Genomic DNA, 27202 nt, shown 5'->3' on the forward strand with positions numbered 1-27202 from the left:
AAGGGGACACCAAATGTTTGTGTTATGATCCATATTTTAACTCAGTGCAGGTGTTTTGGGAGGGTTTTTTACCTCCAGTGACTACCTAAAAGCCATTTGTTATCAGAAAGTTAGATTTGTGGGAAACCTCTGGGAATCTAAGTGGCAGCATGAATTTAAAATTTAAAAAATCATGGGAACAGAAAGGGAAGTTGTGCCCAAGGAAACCGAGAGCAGTCTTGTGACTGATGGTAACGCAGCTCTGAAATGCAGACTCCAGTATAATCTGCCAAACCAGCCATGCAGATTAGGAAAAGGAAGCCTGGCAGAAGCCACAGAGAAAACAGATCCTCACTGAAGACTTAAATCAGTTATTTGACATATTTTTTTAATATTAGGGTTTGTTACTGGCCATGTATGAGACAGTAGCCAGACCACAACAGTTGCTTCCTCCCAACTGCCTTTGCCAGGGTTGTAACTAAAGCAAAAGAAAACTAAGTTTACATGCTAGGATTCCCAGCCTAGAATAATATTTCCATATTTCATTAGCAATATAAATATTTTATTTCAAATATCCTACTTTTGAAGTCCCAACACATCAGAGCCACATCAAAAAGACTCCGAGCCTCCAGAGCTGAAATGTAAATATCTATAGATATTCATCCACAGTGCTGTTCTCTGCATTTCAGCTGTTACTTTTCATAAGCCCACCCAAAAAACACACCATCAACATCATTCATTTTCAATGCCCTTCCTCTTGGAAAACAAAACAATCCCTGGGTTTGCCTTTATTAATTTAGTTTCATGTGACACAGAGTGTCCCTTGGTCTGAAAGACAAAACACCACAGATATTCAAGATTACTTCTGGTATAAATAGCCTGGCTTTTTGAACACAGAACCCTCCTCTTTCCAGCAATACCTGCTCAGAGTTGCACCACAAATCAAGTAAGTCTCTTCAAGACATGTATCTGCAGGATGGAGAGGAAGGCTCTTATTGCATAGTTGCTCTAGAAAAATCAGAAACACAGGAAAGGGAAGAAAAAGGAAAAAAATCCCAAACCATCTTGATTGCCAACGAGTAATGGGTGTGCAGCCTGCATGGTGGGAATGTGTCTGGCTAGAGCCAGATCTCCTGACAATGCAGATGAACTGTCCTGGCATCTTCCTTGTCACGGTTATGCTACAAGCAGGAAAAACCCTCTCAGTTTATTTGCTGAATTCCAGTCCCTTTCTTTCCTCTCCATCACAGGAAGCCAAATCCCTCTGTTTGCACAGAGTTCTGCCACCGCTGGCCTTGGCCTTGATGGCAAAAACAGGCTCCAGCAAACCCAGTGTGGCTGGGGACACAAATCCTCCCCTTCCCAGTCCAGCCATCCAGCACCTCCTCCTCCTCCAGCAGCCACAAGGAGGGTGCCAAACAGCTTCAGAGCAGCTCTGGTCCCTGCTCCAAGGGTCCTGCTTTTGCATTTCATAGGTGATTTCATCATTGTTGCTCGGTGTTTCAGGCACTGAATGCGACACTTTGATGCTTCAACAAATTTTGAATTTCAGAATTTGGTCTCCAGAAACCCAAGCCATTCCTCCCTCAGTGCTGCAAAGTAGCTTTATCTGTGTGTCAGACTATTCCTACTCATTCCATCGACTGTTCCTACTCAGCTGCTCCCAATCCATGTCAGATGTGACACTGCTCCCATCGATGATCCTGTGACACCAGCAAATCCTGCTTAAATCTTGCTGCTGACAAGTGGGCACTGAACCCAAAGAGGAGGAATACACAAACATCCTCCCTGAAACATGAAGCATTCCTTACAATTTGAACTGATAGATGATTTAAGATTACAAAGTAACACTGAAAATGCTCTTCCTTCCACACTGAGTGATGGTGACAGTGCGTGTACCATCAGGTACACATCAAACAACTTCCCAGACCACAAGAAGAGTCACTTGAAGTCTGTAAGGTGTGTTCAAAGGCTGCAAAATATGTTTTACATATTCCCCTCAGCTCAAAAGTTATGATCAATTAGGTTCACAAAGAAGGAGAAATAAGGAAAGGTAAAAACTCAGATCTCGCCATCTTACTGTTCTGGAAATTATGAATATTTCAACAACCACCTGAAAGCCTCAGAAGTAAGTTCCTCCTACAGACACATCCAATTACCTCTAAATTCCTTTTCTAGTGGCACACTTGAGGCACAGGAGATGTGCCTGGGCCACGTTGTCCAACATCTGTATGGAAGTGTCCATCAGCCGCCTGGTTACGGACAATCCCAAGGAATATTTCTGGAATAGTGGCTCTCAGCCATCCTTTCTCCTGCAGGCAGTCACTCCACAATCTGGCACACCGAACAGGAATGACTGGAGGGCTGGGTAACAGATCCACAGGCTGAACTGGTAGGATTTGAACACATCAATTAGATCCATTCCAAAAGTAACCTGCAATTCCAGCCAAACAAGGGAATCTCAGCCGGAGGTGCCGGCTAAGTGCGACCAGCCTGTGTTCATGCCATGGAAATTAGGCTACGCTTAAAAATAGGATCCCAGAATGGTTTGGGTGGGAAGGGATCTTGAGTTCAGCCAGTGCCACCCCCTGCCATGGGCAGGGACACCTTTCACTGTCCCAGGCTGCTCCAAGCCCCAGTGTCCAGCCTGGCCTTGGGCACTGCCAGGGATCCAGGGGCAGCCCCAGCTGCTCTGGGCACCCTGTGCCAGGGCCTGCCCACCCTCCCAGGGAAGAATTTTTTCCTAATATCCAATCTAACCCTACTCTCTGTCAGTTTAAAATGGAACAGTATTTCACCTTCCAAACCCCCCCACCTGGGGAATGCTGTTGTCCACCATTCACCCACAGCCCATAAAACTGTTGCAAAGCAACCCAAAACAGACTGCAAAGCTCAGCCAGCACTTTGTCCACCCTTCACAGCCAGAAATAACTAAAAATACTCCAATCAGATGCCTCCTGAGATGGGGGGGCATGTGATCCCTCTTGTCAGAAGGGACCGAGGGGTGTCCAGCTGCCAGCACAAGGCACAGCCTTGAGCAAACTTTCCTTACCAGTCTAAACACTTCCTTTTAACTAAAAGAAGACAACCCAAAACTTGAACTCCAAACTGCAAGACACCCTCCTGCAGATGTGTTTCCTCTCGTGAGGCTTTAGGCAGAAGGGGTTAAGAGCTGATCCCATTCCCTCCATCCACCCCAGCACGAGCACCCGCTTTATGAGCACACCACAAGCGCAGCTCCCCACGGGGCACCCGCCACACGCTGCTCCCAGCAAACACAGCCAATTGCTGAGATAATCTCCATTGGTTCAGGCACTCAAAAGCCACGTCCACCCTTGGAAAAACAATTAATAAAAGTCAGCATTCCATCCTGGGAAGTGGCCATGAGAAGTAACCATTTAATCGACGAAGGGATGCCTGTCGCTTCGGAAGGATCACTGCGAAACCAAGCGTGGGTTTCACAGCTGCTGTTACACAAACAGTTAACGTGCAACAAGGAGCAGCCCTGCTCTTATGGCAGCCAGAACTGCAGGAACCCAGCGGCTCTGTTCTCCTTCCAGAAAGAGGAACCCAAACAAATCAACCCCCAGCCCTTCTGTGGCAAAGTATCGTATGACCCGCCAGCTCCAGAGGCATCTGGCTTAAGGATCTTGAATTATTTGTTGTTGTAAAGTGTCAGCAGAGGAGAGGGAGGGAGAGGAGGAAAGATTTCAATCTGCAGTCACGTGCACACCATTGCTCTCTGCAAGCAGATGGGTGAAGCTCAGATTAGCAAGGTATTAAGGAGAGTAAGGCAGGGACACCAATGAGGTGCTGCTTGAAAATAGCCCCACTCTGACCTATCTCCTCTCCCAGATGGATCAGGAGATCCACGGCCAGCGAGCCATGGCTCTGTGACTGCTAGGGAAGGATGGGAGATGGCAAGAGTACTGGAAAAAGCTGCTGAGGTGTAAGATAAAAGGGGAATGACCAAGTAGATAACAAAGCAGCAGCTATGCAGGGGAGTGTGATGCTCCTTTCCATCTCCCTGCAGCAGAGCCACGCGAGAGCTAGCTGGGAATAAGCACTTCCCTTAGGTAAATTCTCAGGAGACACATTCCCTAGGGACGTCCAGCAGGATCCAATATCCCTGCTGTGTGCCTGAGTAAGCAAACAAAAAAGGGGAATGACAATTCTGCTGCTGCTTCTGATGTGCAGGGGCTCCTCCTGTCCCTGGGGTAGCAGGAGCAGGAGGGGTGAGGTAGGATGTTCTGGTACTGCAGCAGTTCATCTGGGGGTTTGGACTGGATGTGGGGAAGGAATTGTTCCCTGTGAGGGTAGGGAGGCCTTGGCACAGGCTGCAGCAAGCTGGGATAGTGGAAGGTATCCCTGCCCATGGCAGGGCTTGGAACGAGAGGATCTGTAAGGTCCCTTCCAACCCAAACCATGCTGGGATTGTGTGATCTGACAAGGAGCCCGTGAGGCAGGACACTGGGAAAAGCCCATGCAGGCACCTCCTGACAGGCTCCATGGCTCCCCAGCATTCCCTCCAGGCCTGGGAAATGCATATGGGCCTTCTGAACACATCAGCAACCAGAATATTTTAGGAGTACAAAACAAATAAGGGCCAGCTTGCCACAACTGCTGCTTTACCCACCCAGCCCATGGTCAGACTTGCTCTACAGGGCTGCCCTTGAGCTGTGCTCTGACATGCAACTTTTAGAGAAATCTCCAAGATCTCCTAAACCTGATAAAATACAACATTTTGGTAAGAGGCTATTAAAAAAATAATAAAATCTTCCGTGTAGAAAGATCATGAAAATTCATTGTGAGTCCTCCAGGAATGCCAGAGCTCCTCCCGCAAGCAATGCAGAGCTGCTGTGCATTGTAAATGTTGAAATGACTGCTGGTGGGAAAAATAAAAGTGGTATTCTGGAAACAAGACCAAGTGCTATGAGTGTTCACACCAAAAGATATTAAACAGTCACAGAAGTTCGAGTTTGGGGTTTGATTAGGTCTTTTTGTTTTGTTTGTGTGGTTTTTAGAGATAAGGGTGAGGCCACCAGAGATAGCACAGGATAGAAATACATGAGATTCTCTTTTAAGAGTAAATATATTATTATCTGTCCTCAGGCATTGCAAAAGCTTTTCACTGGGTCTGAAAATAACCTGAATTCACAAGTATTTCATGTGGGTGAGGGGATAAAAGTACTGTAGCAAATATCCTGATGAAATATGCAGCTCACCCTGCGTGGCACCACAACAGCGCTGACAACGAGGGTCTAGCTCTAGGTTTGATTTCACATCAGCAGTGAAACAATGTGGGGACTGGAATTTATCTGATCCTGAAACTTCTGCTGGTCTGGATCGGTCTGAAATGTAAGACATGCCACATATGGCACCACATAAATTCAGATTTGATGGGGACACAGTTGAGCTCAGCCCAGAAAAGCCAGCATCTCCTGGACAGCACAAGGAGACCATGTTCCTATGTGGTTTTGGGATTTCTTGCCCTCCCCAAACATCATCTGCAGGAGACAGGTTGCCAGCAGCAGGGATGCAGGCTCTCCTCCCTTTCTGGAGGAGCAAGGAGGAAGGAACAATATTCAGAAAGCTCTTGAGAAGCAGTGGAACAGCCCCTGGGGTATGGAGCGGACACATCACCAGCCCAAAAATCAGGAAACCTGGAGCTCCTTAGCCCACTAAAAGCCAGGTTTTGCCAAGTAACCAATTTCCTTACACTCTCCATTAAATAAAACATGAAGGGCAGGCAGAGACATAAAATATGAATGCACACACATCCGAAAGCAACAGGCCCTGCTACTGTAGATGCTGCATAAATCATTGAGGACAAAGGGACTTGTGTCCCCTAACAGAGGGCACAGAATTTGGGGTCAGTCAGCAGGCAAGGGAGTCTGATATTAAGAAGTGTTGCATTTATATTTGCCTTTGTGAGCTACACTGCCTAAAAGTAGCAGAAACCACTTTAGTTCATGTATTATTTAGTCAGGCCAGATGGGTGAAAGGCAGAACCAAGCCTCGAGACAAACATCAGATGATTTTGGTGTGGGTCTCCACCAAACACAGCACTTGGAAAGGAATGGCATGCACAGAATCCCAGAATGTTCTGGAAGGGATCTTACCTCCAGTTCCACCCCTGCCACGGGCAGGGACACCTTCCACTGTCCCAGGCTGCTCTAAGCCCCAGTGTCCAACCTGGCTTTGGACACTGCCAGGGATCCAGGGGCAGCCACAGCTTCTCTGGGTAGTCCATGGGGACACTCACTGGAAATTCAGACCAAAATGCTCCTTTCTGTCTGATTTCCCTGCCTGGGGCCACGACAGCAGTTCTGAAGTGCACTGCTGAAACTCACTGCTGTTACCTGTTTTCCCGAGCTTTGCCACGCAAACACAATGTCTTCACAATTTCAAGTGTTAGCAGTTACAAGTATTGCTTTGGCAAATTTCTCTAGGGAAGAGTAATAGCTACTTATGGAAAACTTGCCCCCAGTCACTGCCATCTCCTTTGTCTTGAGATTTTTTATTTCAGGCAGCTGACTGACAAATAACACTGCTGTTTACAATGCACAACATCTTGCCTCTTCTGCGTTGGTACAATTTGCTTCGAAAGGCACAGCAGCTTTCAGACAACTGGTGGCAGACAACAACCTCCAAGTTCAGTCATGACAACTCTGTATCTAGTTGAAAACCACCCTCCACCTTGAAGAGTAGGCCCAAAGTATTGCTGGCCTACCTTTTTACTACTCTGTATTTACAACGTAGACTTGAGGTGACTTTGCAGCCAGATGGATGAGCTCAGGATGAAGCCTGTGCTCAGCTGTGTAAGTGAATTCTCTAGGACAGGACATACAAAGCTCCAAGCCAGTGGTGCTCAGGTCTTCCAGGGACCTCACACTGCTCTTTCCTACCTCACAGGACTACAAAGCTCAACACGTTCCCACTGAAGACCCAGAGATAGACATGCCTGCCCTAACACAACTTGTGGCTGCCTCCTCCTCTGATTAGCCAGAGGTTCAACAGAACTGGACATCATCTTCATGCCCAAAGTTATTTCTGAATATAAAATCACTTCACATACTCCCAGAATGGTTTGGGTTGGGAGGGACCTTAAAGCCCAACCATTCCTACCCCCTGCCATGGGCAAGGATACCTTCCACTGTCCCAGGGTGCTCCAACCTGGCCTTGGACAGATGGAGCAGCCACAGCTTCTCTTTGCAGCTTCTGCTCACCAGTTTTCAAAGGTACTTTTTAGACAGGACTCCCTCCCTGCTTCAAAGCTCAGCATAAAACTGGATTTACTGATGCAGCCCCGTGACTCATCAGCAGAGCATGGAGACAAACTGTATTTTGCAGGAATCTCACAAAATCAGGAAGAAACAAAGAAACCGGGAAGAAAAATCAGGAGCATTCACCTGAAGCTGAGACCTAGACAAGAACCAGCAGGAGTGTTTGTGCTCTTTGGTTTTTTTCTTCCTGATTCTTCTTTCCATCTCGGTAGAGTCTGCTCTTCCCTCTCTGCTTTGCTCCCTGAGGCCCCTCCCAGCCCCACATGTCAGATCCTTCCCAGCCCAGTGGCACAATCCAGATGAAAAGTCACCAGCATTAGGAGAAAGCAGAGAGGCTCTAAAACCAGGGAAGTGCCAAATCACCACCAGAAAGGGAGGACAGAGTATTTTCAATAACTTTGTGGTGCCTGCTCATCCTCCTCCCTGCCCAAAAGAAGGAGAATCAGTGTGAAATGATCCCAAGAACTGTAAATAAATGATGACCCTGTTCATCAATGAGCTCAGACTGCAGTGAAATGAAAGCCACAGCATGCTGGCTCTGTAATCACTCAGAATAAACTCCTCCAACGGGATCACTCCTGTGCTGATGGCTCAATTATGCCTGGGCAGAACGTTACACAACATTAAACATTAACAAAAGTCTGAGCCTGGGTCACTTTTCTCCCACATAAATCCAAACCAGTAACCTGGTGCTCTTAGCTTAAGTAACCCCGAATTACCAGATCAATTCTTTTCCCACCTCTCCCTTCATATCTGGTAAAAGCCACACCATCACACACAGGGAAAAATGTTTGCAAATAGTCCCTTTGCTGCACATTTGTACTGTTATCATTTAAAATACACATGGTTTGGGAGAGGGTTGTGATGTAAATTTAGTAGCTCAGAAATCAAACCAGGCCAAACTATTCTGGGCTATCAGAGTTCACTCTCACCTCCTCTTCTTCACTCTAAAACCCTGTTCCCAGCAAACAGCTGCACCATTTCTGTTTCCTCAAGCAGCAAGGAGATCCGTGAAGGCAAACACAGCAGAAAGTTGCTTTCATTTCTCATTCAGCTTTTGCAATATCATTTTCCGTAACTTCACCAGGACTAGAGATCCCCTCACCACCTGAAAAATCTGTCCACTCTCTCTCTGCAACTATATCAACACAAACTAAAGTTTCTCAAGGTTTGCCCAGGTCAGATCACAGAATCCCAGGTTGGGGCAGGATGGAAGGGAGCACAGAGGGCACCTGGTGGCACCTCCCTGCTCCAGCAGGGCCATCCCGGAGCACAGGCACAGCACTGTGTGCACACAGCTCTGCAACAGCCCCAGGGAGGAGAGCCCAGAGCCTCTGTGGCCAATCTGCTCAGGGCTGGGCACTGCCCAGGGCAGCAGTTCTGCCTCCTGGGCAGGGCAATTGCTGGGCTCAGGCCCTGCCCGGTGCTCTGGTGCCATTGCTGGGCCCCGGAGCAGAGCCTGGGCCCTGCTCGGAGCCCTCCCTGCAGCCAGGGACACCCAGGCCTGAGGGCCCCTCTCAGCTGGGGCTCCTCTCGAGGCTGAGCAGCCCCGGCTCCCTCAGCCTGTGCTGGGCACGGAGATGCTCCAGGCCCTTCCTCAGCTGCGCAGCCTCCGCCGGCCCCGCTCCAGGAGCTCCCTGGGCCTGCTGTGCTGAGGAGCCAGGGCTGGACACAGCACTGCAGAGGTGCCTCCAGGGCTGCCCAGAGGGGCAGGATCCCTCCCTGCCCTGCTGGGAATGCTCTTCTGTCCTGCTGCCCCCAGGATCCCATTGGCCTCCTTGGCCCCAGGACACTCTGCTGGCTCAGGGACAGCTCGGTGTCCCCCAGGACCCCCAGGACACTCTGCTGGCTCAGGGACAGCTCGGTGTCCCCCAGACCCTTCCCCTCAGAGCTGCTCCAGCAGGGACCTCCCAGCCTGTGCTGGTGCCTGGGGCTGTTCTTTGTTGCTTTAACCTAAGTACAACATCCAAACACACTGAGAGAGCTGAACAATGCCAGGATTTAGGTGGGGTGTGACCAGTTTAGAACAGACAAACCAATGTCCCCAGAGCAAAGCAGGTGGCTGAGATCAAAAGATAAAATTTCAAAACACCAAAGGAGTTAGAAATAATATGGAAAAAACCCCATAGAGCTGGGAAGATGAAAAAACTGAAATCAAAGTTGTACCAGAACTCATTAGCTGGTGGTCTTCCAAATAAATCCTTCTCATTAAGCATCTCCTTGATGCTTAATACCCAACAATCCCAAAGCATCAGCTTCTCCAACACAAATAAATTGGAGTTAAATGTGTTCAGCTTCATTGTTTAAAAAAATAAATCAAGTATTACAACATCCATATTCTTAGTGGTGAAAAATCTGCTTGACTGCTGATCTTTTAAATTTACAAGAAACAGTGCTATATCTATCACTGAGACCAATGAATTTTTACTCCTGGTTATGAAAAGCACCCCAGTAATTCATGAGAAATCATGCTGAAGTGTTTGAAACATAACTGAGTAAAAATACCTGCTTGTCTTCAGGATTCTTTTTCAATGGTTGAAGTGTAACTTCAATTCTTAAATTCACTTTTAAAAGGTAGAATAATTCCAGGTAAAGGTAAACTCTGACTTGATACTGAATTCCACCTTGTATCCACAGCTCCTTGAAAAGAATAAATGCTGTTTGTCTTCCCATCATTTGGCCAGGAAATGTGTTATGTGACACGTTTTCTGCACTAAATATTAGATAAACATTCTTTAGCTATGATGAATAACTGCTGTAGTCCCTTCACCACACCCTGTGCAGGGAATGCTTGGTACAGGACGCATCCTGGGTTTTAGCATCCATCTAGGATGGATTTCCAGGATATCTGAAATGCCCCTGGATATTTCTGAACGCTGAACAGGATGGGTCACTGTTTATCAGTGTGTGGCTGGGAGTGCTACAACAACAGGAGCTGTACTGGGGAGCAGCAGGAGAACTCAAACTGTTCTCAAGGCTGATAAAGAGTTAAAAAACATTAAAGAAAGCAAGTAAAAATAAACTCAAACCCCAAAAACCAAAGACAAAAAAAGCAGCAGGAAACAAACTTTTCAGCAAAGAAAATAATGCTTTTCCTAAGTGGATTTTAGAAATTCAGTTGATTTAGAAAAGGCAACAGAAAATATATCAAAAGGATCAGTGATAATCAGAAGGAACAGTGAGAAACACTGAAGGTTGGTGACAAAATCAACCCACTTCCTAAAAGCAACACTCCAAAAGACCACGGTTTCCAAAGCACAAGTTATTTACCCTTGGCTTGTCTGTTGACTCTTTCTCCTGACACTTCACACATTTATTACAAAATAAAGTCTCTTCTGAGAGTGTCATATTACACATTCACATTCAGGGAAATCACGCCCCCAGAACTTTTTGGTTTTGGTTTTTTTTTTCCAAGCAGAACTCTCCCCATAAAACAGCAGACTAAGAACAATTCAAACAGCAGAGTAAATCTCCTTACATCTTTGTCCTTAATTTGGGCAGACTAACCCCGATGAGCTCAGCTGCAGCTGGAAGTTTAAACCCAACCTTTCCAAAGGGAGCATTCCTGAATTCCAGTCCCTGCACACCTGGACTCGTGTCACCTGTGCCAGCAGAGCTCAACAAGCTTTTCTCAGAGGCATCCTCCTCCTCCTCTCCTGTGCCTGGGTGATTCCACGGTTTGTCTTTTCCTGGTTTTCTGCAGGCACACAAGCACAAGCAAGTCCTTCCCCTTTCGGTGGCAGCAGCGAGTTGTGAGAGCATCCCGGCTGGATGTTGAAACCATACCTCACATTTCCTAAGCCGCCTTTCTATTTTTAACCAGAGTCATTTCCCCCACCTCCTTTGCCATGCAGACAGCTGCAGAAAGCAGCTGGAGACAACAGAGTGCTCCATCAGGGCAGTTTTCCAGGCAAAAAACCATCCTCAGGCCAGAGGCGAGTGCACAAGGGGCAGCAGAGACACTCCCAAGGTGTGTTCCTTCTTCTTGTCCCTTGTGGCCTCAACAGCTCTGACTGCACACAGTGTGGCAACCCGGTTGCCCAAGGGACCATGGCTCACCTAAACTGGCTGAGATCCCAGTCAGCACCTCTTGTCCCTAAAAACTCAAAGGAGAGAGGCTTAAGTGAGGATCCAGAGTGTGGATCTGCTCCTGTGCTGGGCTGCCCAGGACAGGGAGGAGGGACCGCCCTGCCCTCTGTAATCCAGTGCCACCACCTGATACAGTACTTGGGAGCACCTGCTGGGGTGTCCCCAGTACAGAGACCTCCTTCCACAAGCTCACACCTCCTGGGAAAAGGGCTGGAGTCACCTTCTCCTCCAGGTCTGGATATCTCCTCCCTCAGACACTCAGTCTCAGGTGTAACCCAGACACACAGCAACCCCTGAATTCTCTCCTCACATGGAGAGCAGCTTTAAAAAGCTCAGCTTTAAAAAGCTAATGTGCAGCCAGGCTGTAAAGTTAACCAAGCAGAAAGGGCACTTTCCTGAGCAGCAGGAGCAGTTTGGAGCTCTCAGAGGCGGCTGGAAAGCCGGGCAGGCAGAGCACAGGCTGTGCAGGGCGCTGAGCCGTGCCGAACGGCACACAGCACTTTGGGCACGGGCTCTCACTGAAAGGGAGCTCCAGGTTTCTGAGCTGTGCCCTCCAAGGAATTGTTTGGACCCGTTTCCTCCCCGGAGATGCCTGAAAATCCCCTTGTAGGACCAGGCAGACCTTTGGCAGAAGACAGCCAGGCTGAGAGCTTGGCACCTAAAACGGACCCAGCTTAGGGGAGAAAGGCACAACTCCAACACTCAGGGAGCTTAGAGGAGTTTAGCTGGAAGTTCTGAGTCATGCTCTTGGACATGGGCAACTAGGATAGCTTAAGCCCTTCTTGAGCCCGTTTTCTTTTGTTCAGGCAACAGCTGCAAACGTCACAAATGAAGCTCCTCCTGCTGTTGTCCATGTGCTACAGATTTGCCATGCTTTAGGTTACTCGCACAAAACAGACTCGTTGCCAACGCAATTGATCAAAACGTAAAGCAAATGCAGACAGGACTGCACAGATTCTACGTATTAAATGCCTCAGAGAAACCCATCTCTTACATGCCTACAGAAACAAAAGTCATCTGAAACAGAAGTCTGGTGTGGAATTAAGTGCAGCAAGAGCCACAGCAAACCTTCCCAGCTCAAACGGATTTGAATCACAGGATGCCAGGAAATGAAGCTGCTGAGCAAAACACACCATCAGCCATAAGCCCATGTGAATTTACATTTCATTAATGAATGACAGTGTTTACAGGTAAGTAAATGCTGTGTTTCCCCTCTGCCTTAGCTGGAGCTGCTCTCTTAGGAAAAAGACTGCAAGGAGCAGGCCCTCTCCCCTCATTAATCCACTGGACTACAGCACTTTGTTCACAGGCACAGAAACCACGGCAGCAGCAAACACCCACACGTGAAACCAAGATCTGCAAGTAATTTCACTTCCTACCTTCTGGAAAACAGGAGTTTCAGGGGCAGGAAACCTCTTCAGCAGCTTTTACAAGCACTGGGCCCGTGGGTTAACGATTTACCTGACAGTGCTGGAAGCAGATTAGCTTAGATAAGAGTGGTTTTGTTATGGTCTGTTTTCCTGCCTTTGTCTTCATAACCAAATCAACTGGCAAATGAAGGAGGCAGGGTATTACTTGACAGAGCAGGAAGAAATTCATGCTCCTCTAAGCTTGCTCACACTATCCTGCTTTAAAAAAACATTTTTTATATAGACACACATGCCTGTCTGTACACACACAGCCCAAAAACCAATGCCTGGAGTAGCTGTTCTGTGTGTGTACACTTGTGTGCGCACATACACAAATATATGTATAAAAAATACACACAGATGAACTACTGCAGGCGGTTTGGTTTAGTTTCTTCCCCAGAAGTAAAAAAAACCCTTGACTCATCGCTCTAAATCTATTAGAAAGCTTCCAGATTAAAGTATTGAGTTCCAAAGAGGTTTAGGATGAGAAGAAAAGGCGGCTATGCCCAAAACGCACAAATAGGATCACAGCCCCTGGAAAGACTCCACAGCGGATCCAGGGCGCAGCTCACGGATAAAGTTCTGTTCCCCTGCTGCAGCGCCTGCAGCTCTCCGAGAGGATTTCTGTGCTCTCCCTGTGACTCACGGGCTCTGCTCCACACCCAGGGCCACCCTGCTGTACAGCCGCAGCACTCAGGCTGTGGGGCAGCGGTGACACCGTGACACACACGGAGCACGCACGGGCACACGGCACTGCCCAGGCACAGCTCTCTGCAGCCTGACAGAAAGTCTGAAACACCTTCTTGCTCTTGCTGCTTCATATAAACACTGCAACCGCCCTGGGGATACCTGGCAGCACTCAAGGGGGAGGTCAGGCGTGGGGAGAGCTGCCCGAGGTGGCAGAAGGGACAGCAGATTGTCCCTGGCTTTCAGTCTGTGCAGGCAACGCCGTTGCCACGCTGTGTAATTCTGGTTATCTCCCGCAGGTGTATTGCAAACAAACCTCCAAACCCAGAAACCACAGGGAGATTCCGTGCCCCAGCAGGAGATGAAGCTGCCTGATGGAAACACACCCCTGACACAATCTGGGGGACAAGCCAGGGGGACTCACGGGCACCTCACTGCTGTCCCACGTGCTGGCAGCCTGGCTGGCTTCTAGGAAAAAAGACCCCAAGCTAAACTAAAAACTAATATTAAAACCAAAAGCAGCAAACAAGAAAGTAAGCACAGGCTTAAGCGCCACTTTAAAAAGAGTCACCCGAGCAAAAAGACAACCAACTCCCCAGAGCTGTGCTGTAGATCTGACTGTATCCAAGTCCCTCTGTCGCTTCCCAAACGCAGCCCCCGGCCCACCAGCAGCAGTCAAGCCCGCCTTTACTCTCAAACGGGACCATCCGGAGAGGAGAGCTACTCACTCCTGGAAATCAGGCGGCAGACAGCAGCAGGTAACACGGCTTTTCCCCTTCCAGCTGCAGGCAGACGCGCCGCTCCCGGCAGCAGGATGGGGACACGGCGGCGGCGCAGCCACTCCCGGCCCCGCGTCTCCTTCGCCAGCCCCGACTTCCTTCGCCTTCAAAGTTGCCTTTCAACTTCCCCCGGGCTGGGCTTCGTCAGTGCTCCTTTCCCAGCCGCTCGCCAGCCCCGCGGGAAGCGCCTGCGGAGGGAAATCGGGAGAGGTGAGCAGAGAGATCCAGAGGGGATGGAGCGACCGCGCTCCCGCCGCTCCTTCCCCGGGCGCGCCCGTGCGTCAGCACCGGCAGAGGAGGGGACGGAGCGCCCGCGGCAGGAGGAACAGCGGGAGGAGGAGGAGGAGGAGGAGGAGGAGGAGGAGGAGGAGGCCGGGAGTGCCAGCCCGGCGGCGGGTGGTGCAACAGCTCCTGGCAGGGCAGTTTTGCCGGCAAACAGCGCCTAAACCACGGGGAAGGGGGTTTATCACCGAAGTTCAGTCTGTTCATTCCTACTGTACGCATGTAACGCTTTCATTTAAGTGTCACTTTTGAAAGCTGAAAAAGTCACTGCAGGGAGGGAAGATTAATTTTTCCAATATACACGAGTACCAGATGTTAAGTCCTACCCTAAAAAGAAAAAAAACCTCTATCGAAAAGTCGTGTTCCACCACACTAACACAAAGCAAAACAACCAATTCCCCAAGCTTTCCATGAATTTTTTGGCTCCATCCCACTGCTGCCACCAGCAGCAGAGTCCCTGGCCGGGTAGCATCACCCGTCCCCGAGGGCTGGCATCCAGCCTCTCTCCCGAAAGTCACAGCAAGGACTGGAAGCACACAGGAGCTCCGGGCACACAGATCCAGCGGGAAAGGCTGGTGGTGAAAGCATCCCAGGTGAGAGGGAGCAGAGGATGTCTGCTGGCCGCTGCCTTGGGACAGCAGGGAGCTGCTGTAATTCAGTACAAAACCACAACACAAAGCAGGCTGAGTCACATGTTGGGAAGACTGATGGGATGAGCAGCGCTGGCAGTGTTTTCCAGCAGAGCACGGACTCTCCCGAGTCTGCTGGCTGCTGGATCCAACAGAAACACTGTCCAGGAGTGAAGTCAGAGGCGTAGGAAGCAAGCCTGCTTCCACTCCACAGATGAAATAATGTGGAAATTAAAAACTAGGCAGCGGCATTAACAAATAGCAGCATCAGGTTTTCTGAGCTCCATCCCGAGAGAGGGAGCCTGTTGCCAGGAATACCGAGGAATCTGCAGAGCCACATCGAAGAAGCACAGGGTGGAAAAAAGTATTTTCAGAAGCTGCACACAGAAATCCTTCCACACTCATCCTGTCATACAGAAAACGAGTATTTTAAAGGAGTAGCTGCTTTGGGGTTTTTTAATAGATCCATGCCCCTGGACATGGCCCAGCAGTGCTTGTTCCTAACACATGGAAACAGCCAAGTATCCAGTGGAACAATGTGCTCACCATCAGCTCCTCCACAAAGTTTAGACACCTAAAAATGGCCCATGGTCAAATTCAACTCAGCCCATTTTATTTAAAATCTGAGGAGTGACGGGAAGTGTGGATGAGCCACCAGAGAGCTCCCTTTTTTTTTTTTCCAGCAGTCTTTGAGTAACTGGGCTCTGTAATACTCAACAGATATCATCTGCCCAAGCTGGCCCTGCTTTCCAGGGGAGCTTCTGGAGTGAAACTGGTAACTGCTCAGTACCTAAAGATTTCTGAGACATTATTCAATCGGTACCAACCCTGTAAATCCCTCCCACTGAGACTATATATAAGGAACCTACAGCTTAATTAGAAGACACGGCACAGGCCAAGGACTCCGTGTTATGCTGACAACACTCGTGTCTACTTCGGGCCCTCACACACCTCTCAGGGCAGCAGAAGTCACCTGGTGAGGCCAGAGACCAACTCAGTAACTCCCTCCTGACAACAAATGGGTTCATAGCTGACAGAAATGCTCTTGTGTTACTCCAGCAGATCTTGGCAATATTTTTCCCCCATGATCCAGGCCCGTGTGAGTTCAGTGACCTCAAAGCACATAACAAAGCCAGCTCTGTTCTCCCACGAGTCAGGTGGGGCCAGGAGGGAGAAGAGAAGACAGTTTGACGAGTATTACAGGTAATTAAAAGGGAGCTTTGGAAACACCTTTCCAACCGTGGTGCATTTAAATACTTCATATGTCCAGACAGATACAACGTAACACCCTCTAAAGCCCCACACAAATAAAAAGAAACACAATGAACTCTTCCACAGGACGTGCAAAGGAGGGCTTTTTTTTTTTCTCCTACACAATCCAGCCAGGACATATTTAGCCTAAGGGCTGCGAGAGAGGACAGCCTGAGCTGATGACATAATTTTCTTTCTATAGGACTGAATATCTGGGAGTACTGCTCACAGTTCAGTGCCTGTTGCTGTTTCACCTCCATCCTACTTCAACAGGAAGAGTGACAAGGACCCCAAAAAACACCTGAAGAACAGAGATTGCCACAGAGATGTTGCTTTTTTCCCCACCAGAACATGAGCAGTGTGACACAAAAACTAGATTTGAGCTTGCTTGGTGGCACTGAGGAGAAAGAGCTGCCACCAAGCTCCAGTGCTGATGTGTCTTGATCATTCAAGCACCATGTGCATTTGGAATGTCCTTCCAAAGGCCTGGGGAAAGGCTTTCCTTGCCTTGAATCCAGCTTAAATATGCCTAAATATAAAAACCAGTCAGATTACGTTGAGCCCCCTTTTTCCCCTCTTTCAGAAAAGAATTATGTATTGGCAGATGAAATCCAGCACTGAAGGTGGGAACTAAACTCTAGTGCAAGTAAGAAAAAGCTGCTCAGAATCCCAGGATCCCTGAGGCTGGAAAAGCCCTCCCAGCCCATCGAGTCCAACCTCTGCCCAATGCCCACCTTGTCCCCAGCCCAGAGCACTGAGTGCCACCTCCAGCCCTTCCTTGGACACCTCCAGGCATGGGCACTCCAAAGCTCCCTGGGCAGCCCCTGCCAAGGCCTCAGCACCCTTTCCATGCAGAAATTCCTGCTGCTGTCCAAGCTGAGCCTCCCCTGGCCCAGCCTGAGGCCGTTTCCCCTTGTCCTGTCCCTGTTCCCTGGGAGCAGAGCCCGACCCCCCCCCGGCTGCCCCCTCCTGTCAGGGACTTGTGCAGAGCCACAAGGTCCCCCCTGAGCCTCCTTTGCTCCAGGCTCAGCCCCTTTCCCAGCTCCCTCAGCCGCTCCTGGGGCTCCAGCCCCTTCCCAGCTCCGTTCCCTGCCCTGGACACGCTCCAGCCCCTCCAGAGCTCTCTGGCCGGGAGGGCCCAGAACTGGACACAGCCCTGAGGTCCCTCAGCAGGGCCAGCACAGCACTGGGACTGTCTGCTGTGTTCATATGGCTTCACACGAGCAATATAGATCTATACATCCATCCCACGTATCCCAAAAGACCTTCAAAGCATTTTTTTTGGTCTGTCCGTTCAAGTAACCTGTCCTGGTCACTGATACATCAGAAAAAATGTGCTACAGGAGCATTATAAAGCTACTCTGACCTTTGTTTGCATAAAATCACTTAGAGAAGTAATGTGAAACTTTATTATTACACATGTAATAAAATAATAATTATTATTTCATCTGTGCTACAGCATTAACAACCATTACAACGTCTTCTGTGCAAGGCTGTTAATGGCCAGTTGCTTTTGAAACTAAAAATATTTACATAATGGGGTTCTGATAGAAACTGAAAAACATGAAACAGCCGAGTTTAAAATCTCTAAAGTGCTATCAGAACAACTTCCAGAAGCGCCAGGCGAAGTGTTCAGGTGTGTTTGCTAACACAAGGGGAGCTTCCAGAGCACTGATGTGCTCATCGGTTCCAGCAATTAAGTTTCCCGGGAGGAATGCTGTGTCATGTAACGTGTGACTCACAAAGCAACGTCCACAGGAAACCACTCTTCTTCTGCCTCTCTCCCTATAAAAAGCTCAGCCTGCTTGCAAGTTGAACTGAGTTCCCTGAGCAGAATTCCTCCAGTTTCAGCATCATGTGCTCGAGCACATGTGCAAGAGCGAAGGTGTATTTTAAATCCTGGCAGCAAACCGGAATCCTCTGGAAAATCAGCTGGAAACTTGCCCTGCTCCTCGTTCAGCAGGGATCAGTTAAGAAACACCTCGTGTCGCTGTGTTTGGACACGTGGTTGGACTTTGCCCTCGCAGCAGTTTTACATTCCGGGATGCTCTGGATCCCAGGCACTCCCAGACCACTCCCATTCCCGGACACGGGGCTGCACCCTCTGGGACAGTTCTGAGGGATCACACACATTCCTTGTGCACACACTGTAACTGGAACCTCTAAAAGGGATGGCAGGAGCAGCAGTGGGATCCCAAACCCCTGGAGGTCCACCAGGATACAGGACTTCACGGCGAAGCGTCTTCACTCCATGCCACTCATCATCCAAGCAGCTCCTGGAGTTCTCATCTAATCTAAATGGATAAAATCCTCCCTCTGCTCATCATGTGTACTTCCCTGGGCTGCAGGGTGTGCTGAGCCTTCTGTTCTTCCTGGTTCAAGGCCGTGGCTGACCTTTAGATCCTTGGAGAAACACATGGATATTCCCAGGGGTGTCTCTGCAGAGCTGAATGCCCAGCACCTCTCCAGGCAAAACACTCTGGAATGGCAATTCCATCCAGGGCACGTGCAATCACATACCCAGGCCAAAGCAAGAGTTTAATACCACTGAGGTCTCTTTTGAGCCTGGAAGAGTGAAGGTTTCCATAAAAGAGAAAAACAGAAACAAGACACCCTTTTCAAACTCCCCCACTCAAGAATAAGGACCTTTTTCACAGGGCAGGGCATCATTCCCACATGACTGCATCCCACATCCAGCTACAGCACTCCCAGCTTGGGAAATGCCACTCCTATTCCCCTGATCCACTTATTCTGCCCTCCCAGAAGTCTCATCACCCAGGTGTGTTAAAAACCCCTGCTTAAAAAAGTCACTGCCTCAAAACTCCCGTTTGCTTCTATCTCTTCCAAACCCAAAATTGCAACCCAAAGGCTTCTATTACAGATTGTTTCCTCACCAAATCCTGTAATGGGACACTGACTGGTGTCCCACTGATTTTTCCATCAAAAGAGTTAATTCCTTTGCTGTTTGCCCCACACCTTGGGACAAGGCTGCTGGCTTTGTACACCAGCAGTTTGGCACTATCAGGTGCTCTGGCTTCTTTAAGACCTTAGAGACGTTGAGGAAAATAAACATTTCAAAACAACAAGCCCCAACAAACCAAAAATAAACCCAGCCACAACCCCAAAACCAAAGCAAGAGTTAATACAGGATTATGTTTGCTGCTAAAGGTCAACACCAGGGCTCCTGGGTGTGGAGGGGGCTTTTTCCTGTTAAAGATAAACCAACCTTGTCTCCACATCCTGAGTGTTTGTTTGCATGCCACAGCCACACTGAGCACAGAGCAGTGAGAAATCCACTCCTTGGGGCTCCTTAGCAGGAGGTTTATTTGTTGTCCCAAACACCTGCTGCTCCTGCCAGGAGCATCTCCCTCACAGCCAGGCAGCAGACCCAGAGCCACAGACACCCCACTCAAAGAGTCTGAAGATAAAACACCAGTTATCAATTCATCCCAGCCTCCAGCTCCCCTTTTCTCCCTGTGGAGCTGGCAGTCAATACCCACAGGTTAAACGGCCCTGACATCCCCATCTATCCAATACCTTTCTCATTAATAAGCATGATGTGGATTAACACTCAAATATCCACTTCCTCTGCCCCAAGGGCAAAGGGAACAGCGCGATAGGAGCGATAAGGAGCTGTTGGTGAGGGCTGCAGGGTGTTGTATTCCCAGTATCCTGTGTCGAGGCTTTACACACGGGTGAGCCGTGCAGTTCCATCATTCCAACTCTCATCCTCCTCCTTGTGACTTCCCCGGCCACAAGTTCACCTGGGTTCTAACGATGACCTTAATTAAGAGCTGGAAAGAAGAAATTATGCTCAGGAAGCCAGAGCCATTAATCCCAAAGGCTTAAAGGGTTTACTGGGGAAGTGTGGTTATTTGTCCCCTTATCCCATCCTCCAAAAAAGGGAACAGGCAGCAACGCCACCACAAGCAAAGGCTGCTTTTGGTGTCATGCAGATAAAATCTAACTGTACTTTTATCTCTACCAATGATCAAAGTGCAATAAAAACTTGGCTGCTAGACCTTGGTTTTATAACCTTGACCTCCAGTCCAGTTTATACTTAAAAGATGTTCAAGCACAAGCTCTGTGTAAGCATGAAAAATAAGAGCCTGGTTCTTCCACCAGGACCATTAAAATTCTGCTTTCTGGCTCACATATCCCCTAAAAAAATCAGCATTCAATGAAATCCCAACTCATATTTCTCACAGGGACACTTTTCTACAAGCACCTGAATTATGTGTCTCTCACTACAATTCCAAGCAGGAACTTGAACAGGGGCCTGAAGGAACATCATCCTGCTCCCACCAAAGCCAAGCCTCAGCAGCTTTGACCACAAAAGGTATAAAATCATGGAATGGTTTGGATTGCAAGCGACTTTAGAGATCACCTCACTCCACCCCTGCCATGGGCAGGGACACCTTCCACTATCCCAGGGTGCTTCAAAGCTCTGTCCAACCCTGTCTTTGGACACCTCCAAGGATCCAGGGGCAGCCACAGCTCCTCTGGGCAACCTGCTCTGTCTGGGCTTCATCACACACTAATAAACTAAACTTGTATTTACAACACAAACATATTATGCTGTAGCATACACAGAGCAGCTGGATCAAGCCATGGCCAAACACCTTTCCCCTGGCATTCACCACATAGATTTTGGCTGGCACTTAGTGTGTTGGCACCTGCATTTCTGTTCTTGACACCAGTGACAACACACAGATTACTCTTGTGGTTTCAAACCCCAACGTGTCAAAAACCCCTCTCCAGGAGCACAGACAAGGGGAGTCACTCTGCTTGATACCCACAGCAGAAGGACACGGAGCTACTGCAGAGTCCAGAGGAGGCCACAGAGATGCTCCCAGGGCTGGAGCCCCTCTGCTCTAGAGCCAGCCTGGAAGAGTTGGGGGTGCTCACCTGGAGAGGAGAAGGCTCCAGGGAGAGCTCAGAGCCCCTTGCAGGGCCTAAAGGGGCTCCAGGAGAGCTGGAGAGGGACTGGGGACAAGGGCTGGAGGGACAGGACTCAGGGAATGGCTTCCCAGTGCCAGAGGGCAGGATTAGATTGGGTGTTATGAAGGAATTGTTCCCTGGGAGGGTGGGCAGGCCCTGGCACAGGGTGCCCAGAGCAGCTGGGGCTGCCCCTGGATCCCTGGCAGTGTCCAAGGCCAGGCTGGACACTGGGGCTTGGAGCAGCCTGGGACAGTGGAAAGTGTCCCTGCCCATGGCAGGGGTGGCACTGGATGGGCTTTAAGGTCCCTTCCCACCCAAACCACTCTCTGATTCTGTGATTCTGTGATACCCTGCTGCCTCCTGGGTATGCTGTCTGGGTATTCCCAGTGGATCACCCAAGGTTATCACAGAGCTGATTCCATGGGAGTTAAGTGGACACCCCCATCCCTCCCATGCTCTCAATCAAAGAAACCCCTGTTACTTTTTAAGGTCCTGTAACTGCTCCCAAATGTTGACCTTACTTGGGTACCATTGTGCTGCACCCACGATTTCCTCAAGCAAGAATAGCTCAGTTTCCTCCCCATCCACACCAAAGAGCTCCAATCCAGAACATTTCCACGGAACTTCCACTGTCTGTTGTGTTTCCTAAAGATCACTGTCAGAGGTTTTACCCCTGCAATTACAGGTCACAAAAATGCAGTTTGGTTAGGAGTTAAAAATATCCAATAGGGAGTAAAACGGTGAAAGTAAATACTTAAACTTTCTAGAGAGGTAGACTTGTTTTCTTGGCTGTTTATTTATGCTGGACTGTTATGTTTGCTCAGGGATTGGCACTTCTGCAAAAAACCAGGGCTCAAACATGCTCAGCTTCATACTGAGCACTTCAAAACCTTCAAGTGCTGCTTTCTGTGTCTTCTACAGCTCACAGGCAGCAAAAAGTAGCAAACGCAGCTTCAGACATCAGAAAACCGGCCGTAACCAAAAGTAAATGCCCTTATTTTGCAAACTACCCTAGAAACACAATACAGGCTATTCAGTTTACACCTTTACAAAACTATCATCCAAATTTCTTATTTCAGATTCAGACCGAGCACAATAAAAATAGAAAGGCTTGAGGAGTTTCAGAGCCAGGGCTCTGAAGGGCTTAGAAAGCTACAGATGAGCTGAAATTCAGTTTTACTGTAATGAAGTCACTTCCACGGAGCAATCACAGTATTTGGGGAGCAGGGGGAGAAGGAAAAGCCCCTGTGCATCACCTGATGAGCAGGGACAGCAATCCCTGAGCTGTGATGCTGTGCATGCAAGCAGCTGATGACACCAGTCTTGCTGGGTTATTAAAGAGCCATCGTCCTCAGCCTGGAGGCTTTCAGCAACTCATTTCACAGCTCCTCTCTAAAAACCACCCCAGAGTTTCACGCCTCCACCCCCCGAAATAAGTTCACGGGGTTTTTTTTTGGGGGGGTGTTTGTCACTGGATTAGTCAAACAGAAAAAGGCCTTTACCTTCCCAGGCTTCCCGTCCTTCCCAGGTGATCATTTCCTATGACTCTCCAGGCCTCCCTTCTCCCCAGGAGCAGAAGAAAGGAATGCTTTCTCCTGCAGGTTTGCTTTCGGTTTGGCTCAGACGGAGAGATTTCTTCCAAAGCAAACACTCCTGCAACGTCACCGCGGATATAAATAGGCAGAGGAGAAGGAGGGAGAAGCACAGCCCTTCTGGAGAGACTGGGTACATTAGGAAACACGCAGCTAGGGGAGAATATCAGACAGAAATGAGGCCTTTATTTTCCTAAAGCTACACGCACAGCCTTGACTCGGACACCACAGCCGGGCTGAATGATCCAAGAGAAATATGGCATCCATCCACTAAGAGGGAGGCTCTCCCATATCCCGGGGTTTTGCCAGGAGCTGTGCTGCTTCTGCTGCCATCCTGGCAGCTCTCACACACGGCTGCACATCCCAATAAACGCCAGGAAAGCCACCTGCACCCACACACCGAGGTGGGCACACAGGCACAGGACAGCCTGCAGGGCTGCACGGGCCATTGTCCAGAGCAGCTGGGGCTGCCCCTGGATCCCTGGCAGTGTCCAAGGCCAGGCTGGACATTGGGGCTTGGAGCAGCCTGGGATCGTGGAAGGTGTCCCTGCCCATGGGAGTGGATCTCATCCTCAGACAGGCAAGAACTGGTCAGGGATGTGAAGGTCTGGGCACCTCTGGCTGCACTGACCATGGAGCTCAGAACCCTCAAAAGAAGGAGCTGAGGGAAAAAGCTGCATCACAGCCCTGGACTTGAGAACAGACTTTGGCATCGTTTTCAGGGGTGTGCCTGAAGAACCCCATGGGCTTGGAGAGAAAAGGAACCCAAAAGCTGGTTGATAAAAAGGATCACCTCCTCCAGGCTGAAGGACAGCCCATCCCAACAAATGGCTGATCAAGCTGAGGGGGCAGGAGGCCTCCACGGAGGAACACAGAGCTCCTGCTCAGAGCCAAGCGCAAAGCGCAGGGCAGGGGCAGGTGATCCAGGAGGAATCTGGGAACACTGATCCTGCAGGGGCAGGTGATCCAGGAGGAATCTGAGAACACTGATCCTGCAGGGGCAGGTGATCCAGGAGGAATCTGGGAACACTGATCCTGCAGGGGCAGGTGGTCCAGGAGGAATCTGGGAACACTGATCCTGCAGGGGCAGGTGGTCCAGGAGGAATCTGGGAACACTGATCCTGCAGGGGCAGGTGATCCAGGAGGAATCTGGGAACACTGATCCTGCAGGGGCAGGTGATCCAGGAGGAATCTGGGAACACTGATCCTGCAGGGGCAGGTGATCCAGGAGGAATCTGAGAACACTGATCCTGCAGGGGCAGGTGATCCAGGAGGAATCTGAGAACACTGATCCTGCAGGGGCAGGTGATCCAGGAGGAATCTGGGAACACTGATCCTGCAGGGGCAGGTGATCCAGGAGGAATCTGGGAACACTGATCCTGCAGGGGCAGGTGGTCCAGGAGGAATCTGGGAACACTGATCCTGCAGGGGCAGGTGATCCAGGAGGAATCTGGGAACACTGATCCTGCAGGGGCAGGTGATCCAGGAGGAATCTGGGAACACTGATCCTGCAGGGGCAGGTGATCCAGGAGGAATCTGGAAACACTGATCCTGCAGGGGCAGGTGGTCCAGGAGGAATCTAGGAACACTGGTGGTGCAGGGATGGGGATAAGAGAGCCAAAACACACCTGGAATTGAGTCTGGCAAGGGATGTGAAGGGTGCCAGCAAGGCCAGCCTTCGGGAACTGCAGGCCCCTGAGGCTCCAGGGGAAATCCAGACAAGGAAGACTTATCCTTAGTAGAAGAGGATCAGGTTAGGGGACAGTAGGCTGGACACACTTTGTCCCATGGGACCAGATGGGATGGACTCACAAGTGCTGAGGGAGCTGGCTGCTGTCACTGTGAGGCCACACTTGATGAACTTTGGAAATCATTTCCAGTCACCGGAAGGACCAGAGGGGTGATCAGGAGTAGTCAGCATGGATTCATGAAGGGAAAAATCCTGCTTCACCAGCCTGACCTCCTCCTGGGATGAAACAATCTTGGTGGATGGAAGGAGTGCAGAGGATGTTGTCTGTCTTGGCTTTGGCAAGACTTTCAACTCTGGCTCTCCCCACACCCTCAGATGAGCTGGCAAAGTATGGAGCAGCCAGGAGGGCAGGGAGGTGGGTAGAAAACTGGCCAAATGGCCAGGCCCAGTGGGTAGTAGTCAGTGGCAGAAAGTCCAGTCGGAGGACAGACACTTCCCAGGGATTGATATGAGAGCCAAAATCATTTAACCTCTTTGTTGAAGCCCTGGAGGATGCACAGAGTGTGCATGCCCTCAGCACTTTGCTGGTGACACAACCCTGGGGGGAATGGCCAGTACTCCAGAGGGTCTCACTGCCACCTGGATGAACTCAGACAGGCTGGAGCAAGGGGCAGGCAGGAGCCTCACGGTGTTCCAATAAAGCAAAGGCAGAGTCCTTCCTTCACCTGGGGGAGAGGGACCCCAGGAGCCAGCACAGGCTGGGAGCTGATGGACTGGAAACAGCTCTGCAAGCAGAACCTGTGGCTCTGGATGACAACAAGCTCCCAGGAGCCAGCAAAGAAGGCCACCAGCATCCTGGGCTGCATCACAAGAGGGACCCTTCCACTCTCCTGAGCACTTGTGAGACCACTCCTGAAGTGCCGGGTCCAGTTCTGCACTCCCCGGTGGGAAGGAGACACGGACACACCAGAGAGAGTCTGGCAAATGGCCCTGGACAAGCAGCTCTGGGTGACCCCTGTGTGACAAGGTGACTTTCCAGAGGTCCCTGCCAAGCTCAGCCAGGCTGTTATCCTGGGATCCCTCTGCCAGTTCACTCTCACACCCCGGATATCACTTATGATACCCACAGGAACTCCAAAGCAGTACCCGGGCCCTGTCTAGGGCGCAGTCCCACAATGTCACAGCACTGACAGGCCACACCCAGCTCAGCAGGAACAACTGACACGTGCCCTCTCTCACTCCTGAGGTCGAGATTCAGCTCCCAGCCCTTGCTAACTCGCCCTGGCTGTGGTTTGACTCCAGTTCTGCTTTCTCAGTGTGACACAGGGGTCAGGGACAGGCAATGTGAACCGACCAGCCAGGAGGTGTTTCATCACCCACATTCCATAAAGCTCACCCACAGTCTCCAACTCCCTTGAGTTTTGCTGTCCTTTTGCCTTTTTTTTTTTTTTTTCCTCAAACATCACCTTTGGGATGAAAGCTTTAAAAAAGCCCTCAGCCCCACAAATGCTCTGTTACACCTCTAAAAACCAGAGGATGGTTATTCTCTCCTATAACAAAGCAAGAAGAGTCAGACATGGATATCATTTAGGTTTACAAGCTAAAATCCTCATTAACTTAGCAGGTAACTACATCTTGCTGGTGTAAAATAACAGAAACACTAAAGTTTTTTATTTTAAGACCAAGAGATAAATTGAAGTTGTAATTTCTTTAAATCTCCAACATTCCTCATTCCCACAGCTGGAGGTGGTCCAGCAAAAAGAGGTCAAGTCCGAGTCATCAGCAACAGAGGGAAGCACAAAAGTGATCCAGTCTGTCAGTATTTCACCCTAAAAAGGAGGGACAGGGAAAACTGTGCAAAATTCAGGTCTGTGTCCAAAAGCTCCTGATAAAACATGTTTCTGTGTAACTGTCAGCGCATTTGCCTTGCCTGGTTCTCAGTTTAGCACACCTCCTCCTCCTTCTCCTCTCTTTGCAAATACACTGAGCACACTGGGGGCTGAGCAGGCACAGGGAGAGCCCAGCTGGGCTCTGCTGTGGTGGCAGCTGGCACAGCTGGGGCCAGGGCACTCGAGGTCTCTTGACACAGCACAAAAAGGGCACCACTACAGTTCTAACCTGACTCCCTGCAAGCGTTGGTTCACAGGGATTTAAGGCCACCCATGGTCCTGGCTTCTTGCCATGGGTGTTTTCCCAATGTCAGCCTGGTGTCACCAAGTGAGGATGACAAGGTGACAAGGGACTGCTGGGGTCAGCTGGCCCAGTCCCTGCCCCAGGCAGGTGCATTTTCTGCAGGATCTCTTGCTCTAAGCCATACCACGTTCCATCCTGGAGCTTGGGAAGGGGTTTAGGGACTGTTCCACTTGCAGCTACCAAGCTGGATTTTAGTGTAACGCAAAAAGGTGGGCAGGGAAGTGTCTGAGAGTAGCCCTGGAGAAGGACCTGGGGGTGCTGTGGGTGAGAGCTGGGACCCAGAACCCCCCTGTGCCCTGGGCTGAGCCCCCAGTATGGGCAGCAGGGGAGGGGGGGATTCTGCCCCTGTGCTCAGGTGAGACCCCACCTGGAATTCTGTGCACAGTTCTGGTGCC

General features: G+C 49.8%; 1 protein-coding gene across 6 annotated transcripts in view; it reads right to left on the reverse strand.

The window, feature by feature from the left end:
- SGMS1 (sphingomyelin synthase 1) overlaps window positions 1-27202 on the reverse strand; it is a 90228-nt gene that overhangs the window by 19798 nt on the left and 43228 nt on the right. For 4 of the 6 annotated variants that reach the window (XM_069018851.1, XM_069018850.1, XM_069018852.1 and 1 more), the window contains one exon: window positions 14179-14417. The gene's annotated coding sequence lies outside the window, so the exon portion shown is untranslated. Of the gene's footprint in view, window positions 1-12733; window positions 12812-14178; window positions 14418-22834; window positions 22933-27202 lie in introns of those variants that run through there. The other 2 variants (XM_069018853.1, XM_069018854.1) reach the window with 2 other exon arrangements.

Source organism: Aphelocoma coerulescens, chromosome 6 (assembly GCF_041296385.1).
Source record: "Aphelocoma coerulescens isolate FSJ_1873_10779 chromosome 6, UR_Acoe_1.0, whole genome shotgun sequence".
NCBI classification, from domain to species: domain Eukaryota; kingdom Metazoa; phylum Chordata; class Aves; order Passeriformes; family Corvidae; genus Aphelocoma; species Aphelocoma coerulescens.